Source organism: Numida meleagris, chromosome 7 (genome assembly GCF_002078875.1).
Source record: "Numida meleagris isolate 19003 breed g44 Domestic line chromosome 7, NumMel1.0, whole genome shotgun sequence".
Lineage (NCBI taxonomy): Eukaryota > Metazoa > Chordata > Aves > Galliformes > Numididae > Numida > Numida meleagris.
The window spans coordinates 19,637,667-19,647,855 of NC_034415.1; positions in this window are offsets into that span (position 1 = coordinate 19,637,667).

Here is a 10,189-nt window from a genome sequence, read left to right on the forward strand (position 1 = left end):
CCACCTCCTTTCCAGCTTAAATTGATTCATGGTTGGTTAACATCCATTTGTTCCCGCACCAGAGTCACATAGATCCTATGTATTTATGTCCAATGTATTTGTAGATAGCAATCATCTCCCTCTCAGCCATTATGCAGATGACTAAACAAGCTTCCTAACCAGCCTGTCCCTGCACCTACTGCCCAGGCAACACTTCTGGCCATGCTGCTGTTCAAGTTCCTCCTGACGACGGGTGATCAGAAGCGGTGGCACACTTTGTGGTCACCTGGTGAGAATTCTCCACTTGGACAGAGCCAGGGCTGCATTTGTCACTCCTTCGGGTGCTTGCAGTTCACAAAATCCCAAAATGAAGTAAAGAACTGCACTCCTGGTGACTTTCACACATGTTCTGGTGGTACAGAGTTCCTTTTATGCATTGCCAATGCCTCACAACACTGGATTCCAGCAAATTTCATCAGAATGCTCCTAATATTGTTGCTAATATCCACAGAATACCTCAGTAGTAACCTTTGCTGTGTCCTGATGTGCTCCGTCGCACTGAGCTCTGTGTTCGTCTGACCTTTAACCACTCCTTCCCACGTGAAATTCCTCTGCTCACCTCTGCCCCCACTGCCTACTGAAGTTCCCAGTGTATCAGCTGTTTCTCTGGAGTCCATGTAGGGCCAATTGCTTTATAGTAAGGTTAGTCAGACGTAACAGACTATATTTTATCCCACTTTCCATTTCCTGTCCATATGCTGAGTTACTCTTTAATCAAATACTACTAATATCAGACTGGCAGGCCTGAAGCTGGCTGGATCACTCTTCTTCTTTGTTAACGATAAGCATCAATTTTATTTGCTACTCTTCATGTGTTTCGTTTATTTTCCTTGTACTCCTGTTTTGAACCATCAATCGTACAGCTGATTCTTGGTCCTGTTAAATGGAAATCTTGCTATGCTGTTTGTCATTAAATGAGAGAACACCAATGGATTCCTTCCCACTCCCTGCTAGACAGTTTTCAGCCTCGTATCCCAGATCTCATAGCTTTCTCCTAGCACTCCTTCTCTCCTCTGGATCCACCCTTGCTGGCAGGCTTGTCAGGCTCTAAAACTGAGCTCCAAATTGCACAGCTCAACCTCTTCCTGCTACTGGAATAAATTTCCAGGTCACTCTCTTCTGCTCAGAATGTGATTTCTCTCTCCCCTCTCAGCCCAGACTCCAGTTCCCTGTTGTGTCTGCTCTCTCCACCATTATTCCTGTTGAGTATTTGCTCTTTAACATTCCATTGCTACTTCATCTTCTGTTTCTGCTGTTAATTCTCCAACAGAGCAGCACTGGCCCATCTAGATCTGACTGGAAGAGGATGCAGGGTCCTGCAGGTCAGCAGCAAGGACTTGGCTAATCTGCTGAGTGTTGTGGAGCTCCTGACTTATAGCCATGAGCATGACCACACAAAGTGAAGAAAATCCTTCAGAAAGAAGGGAGGATGAAGCCACAAAGTGACATGACCTGTCACATACAGGCTGGTGTTCCCAAAGTGTTCAGAGAGAGACTTTTATAAATGGATAATCTGCTTCAATCTTGATTCCTGCCTGTGTGACTCAAAATACGGGAGAGAGGCCATTTGCAGCCAGCCAAGCATGTTGCTCTGGCTGCAGTATGGGCTACAAACAAGAGATGACTGCGTCGCACGCCTGCACGAGGGTGTCCTTATTGCACCAATTGCTTGTGCAGCTGGCAGAGCCCCACAGTTTATTAACAACTCACCTGCAATTCAAGAAACAACTTGACTGTTGTGTTCTTGTTTACAGTAGCATGGGCTGCGTACAGCCTGTCTTGGGTACACAGGGCTCTAGCTTTGGAGAATTTGGGCTCCTTCCTCTACCAATTATCTGGGAGAAGATCACACCACTTCCACTCCGGCTTTAGTGAGGGACCAGCTGATTCTTCTCAACCTGGAGATCTGATCAGATGGATGTGGGTGTGAATCTCTGCAATCTGCCTTCCCGTTGTTCCATCCACCAGTTGTTATCTTCTGCTCTTGCAGAGCCAGATGCATCTCTCTTTTTCTTCATTGCTTTGTCTGGGTGCAAAAAGCAGGTGTGTGCTAATGTAACTTGCTGAAGGCACAAAGATGGAAGTTGTCAGTATAGAGGATTATCAGTCTATCAGATGGGAAGGTCCGTAGGAACTAAGCAATAAAAAAGGAATGAAGTTCGAAGAAAGGTTATGACCTTAGGGATTAGTAACAATAATTTCATCTGTGTGTGATGAGAGATGCCGGTGCAGTTTCTCAGTGTTCACCTTCTCTGTTCTCAGTCTTGAAAAATAGCTTAGAGTCACTATGGGTAACTGGCTGGGTCAGGATAAGAGGGGCTCCAGTCTCTCCAAGCCTAAGATCCGTCTATGTTCTCCATGAGAAGTTTCTCAGTTTCTTTTGCAGATGTAGAAATTACCTTGGCTTTCTAAAGACCTAAAATATCCTTTAGCTCATGTCTGATTTATGTAATAAATTTGTATTTTCTTACTGTTCGCTGAATTTATAGCTATGATTTTTTTAATATAAAAACTTTAATCATGAGTTTCTTACATGGTAAAAACGTTGACCTTAATCAACTAAAAAATCCTAATGACAATAAAAAGATAAAATGAATCCAGTAAAAAGTAAGCATACGTACTCTTGGCCCTGTAATTCTTCAGTGGTCTTTGACTCACATAATAAACAAATTCACCTACCTACTTTGGGATTGAAAAGATGATGTCTGAGTCTCTCCCATCCATTAATAGTTCCTGACTATTCAGGAATAAATTCGTATCTGAGCATGCGCTCAGATAGAAACCGTGAATGTAATTGGCTCTGTAATATTGTTTAATCCTTCTCTCTCTTGAGGCCAGACCCTAAAGCACTATCCATCATGTATCATTGCTGCACACTTTCTCTGTAACTCCCAGGTGAAAAACGAGAAGTTGATCATGCTGACAGCCCCAAAACACACAAGAGAGACTCCTAAATCACCACTATCTAGTACTGAGAGAATAAAACCAAGCTTTTCTGGCCACTAAAAGAGGAGACAAATACACTGCTTGGAGCCTGAAACTCTATTAAATACCGTAATGCAGGCACACAATTTCAGTAAATGGAGATGGGCAGATAGGTCATGCCTGAGTGTGCATGCTTGTTTAAGCTGAAGCTGATATGCTGCTTCCTTCCATGGTTGATATCAACATTAAATGACTCATTTGCACAAACTTGCATCTGTTATTTATGCTGATTGCATCATCCTGACAGTAAAGGACAATTACTCCATCACTGTCAGTTCTTCCCTCTTCCCCCTTCAGCCAGAAGATCAAAATACCTTCAGTCTTGGAATCCAAAGACCCTGGGAGTTACCCAGAAAGGACACACATTTCTGTAACCAACAGGCATGAAATGACCCCACTCAAATCCCTGCTGTAACACAATGCTCTAGTTTTACTTTAGAACATCACCTGGAAAAAGGCATACTGTGAGATAAAAGTGAAGCTTGTGGGCACTGTGGTGGTGTGCTGGCACTCAGATGCTTTGGTGGCAGACTTTCACCTTCGTGTGCTTATTTGCTGAACTTTGCCTGCCAGCTGGGGTGGACAGCACACAAGATTGCAGTTTCCTGACACAACAAATTGTTTATCAGCTGCATAAAAGCCAGGAGCCTCACTGGTGTGAGCCCTGACACCCCAAATGCAGTCTGGAAGCATGACTCCAGCCATACATGACGCCCTGGGACTCTCTGCAGATGTGCCAGAAATCTCTGGATCTGCTAAAGAGTTCCCCTTTGTTCCTTCATCACCAGTTCTAACCTTCATGGCTGCGCACATGCAGCATGCTGCAGCAGAAGATCATGCTCTGCAAGCTCTATTTCTGGTAAGAACCTAAAATCTGCCCATTTGTGGGGAGCTTCCAAGGCTATCTCACAGGGACATGCCCTGGAAGATAGAAAATGCAGGTAATGAGAAAGCCCCAGCTCTGCTTGTCACCAGCCTCTCTCTCTGAAACTATTTCGTCTCCATAATTTAGAGCCCACAGCAGTGGATCAGCTCCAGTAACCTGTCCCAGACTGCCTGGAGCCTGAGAGTTGCTCTGCAAATCCTGGTGACTTCTGCATTCCCAATAGGTGGTTGGGGTTTCAGGCCAATGCGGTGACATGAAACACACTCCACAACCACCTCCCAGGCTGCTCTCCCCACTTGTGGTGCAGCACCTCCAACATCTCCCCAGAATAAATGAAATCAGAAGAAAAACACCTCTTACGTGCCTTCAGCTGTGCTTGAGCCTTTCCTGGGAAGCCTTTGGCTTTACCTGAAATGACCACAGCCCCATGCAGAGGCCGGACTGGGGTCTTGGGTGCTGTGCTTTGGCTGTGGGGTGACAGGGCTGCAGGCAGGCACTGCTGCAAGCTGCCAGGCATTGGGCTGAGCACACTGCTGCTTGCTCTGCAGGGACTAAGCCACATAAAGGACATTGTCAGAGCAGGGGATTGTTCTGGGAGAACAGGACACACAAAGAGGGATTGTTTAGCCATGAAATGAGGCCGTGTTTGGGCTCCTACTGGGGCTGCGCTTTGCCTGCCCATTCAGGCTGCAGGCTGGCAGGGGATGCTGCCTGTTCCCCAGTGGCTAATGTCCTACCCTGGTTGTCCAGCATCTTCTCTGCTTCTGAGGTTCACCCCCAGTGCAGTCAGCAGCACATCACATCCTTCAAGACCCACAGCAGGAGGTCATGGAAAAACAAATCTGGGAGAAAAGACCCATGGCAGGTCCCGCGGTGGGCTCCAGTGCCCGCCCAGAAGGCCCCAGCAGCAGCGGGGCAACTTCTACTGTGAGAGACTGCAGTGTTTCTTCCAGATAGCTGAGGTCAACTGTCTTCCCTTGGACAGATATAACCAGGAGGGAAATAGAGATATGCAGCGAACTGCCCCGAGATAGTGGAGCCTCCTTTCTGCAAACACTCGCCTCTTCAAAAATGTCCTACTCATGGTGAATGTCACAAGCCTTCTTAGGTGACCTCACACCTGCACTGTGCATGGGGACAAGCATTTTGTTCTCGAGATCAAGCAAGACACAAGAGCACAGGGCAAGAAGAAGGGGAGGAGAGGGCTGTGTGCTCCAAGTGCAGGCTGGATCAAAACTACAAGGTCAATTCCTATTTTTTTCAATTCCCTACAGTGAATGAACACAAATGGCTAATGGGGGGTGCACCCCCAGGGCCTGCTTACAGGTCATTCCTGGATCAGAGCTGCCGTAGAAGCTCAGCAGCCCAGGGCCTGAGCTGCGCAAAGCTAGTGGGTGACTGCAGCCTCCAGCTGCATCCCACCAGGGTCATCTACCAGAAGGCATTGTAGGGTAAGGTTTGGTTTCAGACCAGGAACATCCTGGGAAACACCATACATTCACAAAGGCAATAACACCCACAGACAGCAGTGATGCCCCTTTGGCCCCCCAGCTGGCCAGCACTCAATGAAATAAAATGAAAAAGTACCCTAGGGCATAGTTTTTGCTTGGAAGAGATGGACCTGCCGTGCCACAAAGCATAGTGGGGCCTTAGTACCACTGCTGATCTGCTGCAGAAGCTGCTTGGACCCAAAGGCAGCAGAGGGAGAAGTCTTATGGCGAGCAGGTAAATCAGTGACAGGATCTGAGCAACAGAGACAAGGCAGCCATTGCAGGAACCAGGACTTTATCCCTTGACTTTGGAAAATATGTGCCTCAGTCAGAAAAAAACACACACTAGTTCCCTTTCTCATTAAAAAAAAAAAAAAACAAACCTCACACTGACACAGAAAAAAAAAAGATAGAAGCTTCTTCTTCCAAGAGGCCTGCCAACAGATTTTGCATTTGCCTTAGGCACTCCCTCAATGTACAGAAAGTTTTCATTAATTTCTAAGTGCAGTTTTCAACCAAGGCAACATTCATGGATCCAGAGAGCTAGATGATCAGAAGGACAATAAATACACTGTGGAGTCATGTCACTCTGAACTCCAGCAGTTCATGATATCTCTTACAGATGCATCCAAACATCCCACCTCTCCAGCATGCTTTTACTAGCACACCATCCATGTGAGTGGTAACATTAAGTGACACCAGCTGTCACTTAAACATGATCCAGCTCATCTAGGGCCACCAAGCTCCTGGGGGAGCTCAGGGAAAATGCAGAGCCAGACTGGGGTTCCTGCTTCTACCACTTGGCCATTTTCCCTCAGTTTGGGCCTTGGACTTACAAGCAGTTTTTGAGATTTTCCATTTCCAGTACAGAGGCACATTTTGGTGCCATGTCCATCTGTTTGTGCCTCTGTGAGCCACAGGTGAAGCCCTGCGGATGAGGCAGCTGTGAAACTTGGCTTGGCATGTTTTGGCAGCATGAGCACCATTCTTGGCAAAAAAGAAAAAAAAAAACTGCTCAGGATCCTATAAGCCAACCACCAGAAACCTTCTCCTTTCACCCCAGGAAGGCCATGTCCTAGCAGCAGGGTTCACACTAGCCTTACAGCCCACACCGAGTCCCTACCTTGGCTTCAGTATGGAGAGTAAAGGCAGCAAGGCCTGCCTTCCCTCAGCTGTCCTGCACCTTGAGTACCTCACCTCCTTCATAAAGGCATGACGACATCCTCTTAAAAGATATGTAGGTGAAAAGAACAAACAAAAATATGTACGTGTTTTCTTTTTTAATAAAAACAAGGCACCTGCAGGCACATCTCCACTTGGGGATGGGCCAAGAGAACAAACACGTGGCAGATGTTGCTCGTGCTGCTTGCTGGATGCGGAGAGATACCGGGAAATGATGGCACCATGCTGAGCTCACAGCGTGCAGATGGGGGGCAGCCCAGGCAGCAGCGGGACAGGCTATGGGGATTTCAGCATGGCTGGAAGCTCATCACGAGGTGGGAATGACAGGACTAGCGAGAGCAGAGCAGGAAGGAAAGGCAATAAATACCTCGCTCCTGCCTTCGGGAGGAAGACAGATGAAGCATTCCTGTCACAAAGATGGAACACTTTCCACTCTAACAGTAACTCAGGAAGATGTTAAACAACTGTTGCACAAGGCAAGTGTTAAAAATACAGAAAGTCCAGATATTCTGCACCTCAAATTTGTTTTAAATGTATCTATTTTCAGAATACCCAAACAATTAATGTTGATATTCAGTATGATGAGGAAGACTGGAGAAGCTCCAGAGGACAAGAAAGCTGATACTACGCCAGCATTTTAGAAAAGTAAACAGGATGGCCTTGTAAACAGGTGTGTCTATTCAACAGTCATTCCATGCAAAATAATGACGGAAAAATATGTGATCGTATCAATAAACACTTAAAGCAGAAAAATATAAATACCAATCACCAGGCATTACACACAGCAAACCTGTCATGCTAACATGGTAATTTTTCTGGCACTGTGTACTCAGAAATCTCTGTGAGAGAGATGGCTGGTATGACAGCGATGAAGGAACAAGGCTGCCAACAGTGCAAGGCAGCAGAGGAGATAGGTGCTTCCTAGGAACTGGCACAGGTGATGTGCTTCTAGCAGGGAATGCTGAGCAGCTTAAAGCTGATGACATGGAAGGAAGCAAAGTAATGGCAGGTAAAGCGTGCCATCCTGGGAGCCAGGGGGCATGGCAGCAATCTGGAGCCTTTGCGATTCTGTGAGTAAAAGGTGTCCATCCAGACAGCCCCAGAGCCTGACTGCCACCCAGGCAGGTCTGGCGGCGGATCAGTGCCTGTGCTCCACCACACCCCTGCGCTCCAGCTGGGGCTCAGAGTGCCCAGCAGAGCTTCCTGAGCCAGGCTGAGCCTCCTCCCTGCTGAAATTATCTGGCTAGGAGGAGACAGGTTCACTGAGGGACCAGACAAGGCAGGACGTAAAGTCCAAGGGCTCCGAGAGCAACAGTCCCTGTGCATGTAAGGAGAGCACCTGTCCTTGAGTGACTGCTGCTGCCCTAGTCCCACAAGGCTGTGCTTTTATTCTGACACAGTGCAGTGTAATGGTGAATCTCCACTGGACTTACATGCCACAGTGACAGTCAGTGGACGGTGAATTTCCAGTGTCACTTTATGTGTAAAAGGTTTATTCCTGTTCCCTGCTTAAACGTCTGAGCACTGTCAGTGACTAGATGGGAGGTTAAAGTAACTCTGCATTTGAAATTCCCATTCCCACAGCTAGAATAGCATGTTCCTAGCCTCACGTCCCAGAGGACACAAGTGCATTAAGACCATTTGGACAGGAGCCAAAGGCTGGAAAAAGATATATATGCCTTTAAAGCAAAAGGCTCTGAGACCTCCATCAAGTCAGTTTATCATTACAAAGGATCAGGAAGGCTTGATCCTGACAACCAGGCTCCTCTCCCTGGGATGAACAGCTGGGGGTTCCCTGTCTGAGAAGATCCACCAGCCTGAAGGGAAGAAATGCAGCCTCAGCGTAAGTGCACTGAGTAAAGAAAATGAACCTTTGCAGCAACCTACCAGCCACTGCACACTCCTATCACTTCAGGATCAACTGTTTTCCTAACAACAATTTATACAAGAACTAATTCAGGGCAGGCTGTGTCATACAGGAAGTTACGCTGGTGAGCTTGCCGGCCTCCCCAGCGCTGTAATCTACGGAAAAAACCCTGCCTGTATTTCCCTTCCTCTCGTCCAAGTGTGTGAAAGGTCTGGCCTGCCCTACTGGAGGCGTTTTCAGAGAGCCAGGTTAGCGTGGGTGGCAGGCAGCCACGCTCTGCCCGTGTCACAGGCTGCCCCAGTCTTGACATATTTTAGCTTTATAAGGAAGCCAGTCCGGGGGACAAAGCAAAGCAATGCAACTTCCCAGAGCCGAGGTTCCATGTATGATCACGAGCGCCACGGATCTGGCGCAAGCTCCTCTGACATTTTTCTGCCTTCCTCCCCAGCCAAAACAGGGCAGGGAGCTAGCCATCCCTGCAGCACTTAGCCCCTTGCAGGGCACAGCCCGTCATACGGCTCCCAGCATTGCCTAAAAACCTCGCACCAGAGCCAGCTGAATGCCCCTGCCTTCACATCAGTTCCCCACAGCAATCAGTGGCCCCTGAGAGAGCGGTGAGCTCTGTGTTAGCAGAGAAAAGCAACCCCATGGCTCTGGCTGGGAAGACTCTGTTGCAGACCCATAGCTGGATTCATTCATAATGCGGTTGCTTTGCTTATCACACAAGCTGTGCTTCCAGTTACACTTTCTACTTGCCTGCCCAGTATTTTTTAAGCCACCACCTGCAAAACCTCAGCAACACAAGGATTTCTTCTAAGCAGCAAGAGAGAATAATGTGGCAAAGCATTTCTTTGATGAATAGGTTTTAACTCACAACAGGGCGTGCAACTCCACTGGACAATTCCCAGGGTCTGCACTTTTAAGAAGGCTGATAACTGCCCTGGTCACAGTATTCTGGAAAGTTTAATTTGGGAGAACAGTCCACGGCCTCCACCAATGCAATGGATCTGATCAGTTCAGAGGCAAGCGGTGCAGGAGCAGCTGCGGGCTTTATCTGTTGAGTGGAGATTTCCTCACCCTTAAGACTGCTGACAGATGCTATTGAGTAAACTACAGTACTGGCTTTCACCACAAGTCAAAAGGGAAGTCCAGGCAAGAGCAGCAAGAAGCAAGATGATTCTCTTCCTGATAGCTAGCACATACTAGCATGTTTTGGGGATATGCATCCCCATCCCCACCCTTTATTTGCAGAGGAATCTTTCATTAGGCAGATTATATGTTACAGCTCAAGGGCAGAAAGTGGAACAGGGATGGCTTCACAATGCCTAGTTTCAAAGAGAAATGGGCAGATTTCATGGCCTGGTTAACTGATGTGCTACAGCCCTGAGCAGAATGAAAAGACCTCTCTGAAGTAAATAATTACTTTTAAAGTAGTTTAGAAATTTTATAGGAATGCAGAAGCAGGAAACTATAGAAGTGAAACTGGATCCAGCTGTGATTTGCAGAAGCATCAGAATGCAAAAGTTCAGTGCTTCAGCTCCTGAAATGCTGTCTTCTTGCTGTGGGTCCTGCCAATAGTCGTTGCCAGTATTTTGCTTTCCAGGGAATAGCCATAATAAGTTTACAATGAACAAGATGTTTACTGCTTATGTTTGTACTCTGCTGACTCACTATATAACACCTCTATACACCCAAGCCTGCAGCTCCAGCACCCAGCCTCCAACATTTCTTGTGTATTTT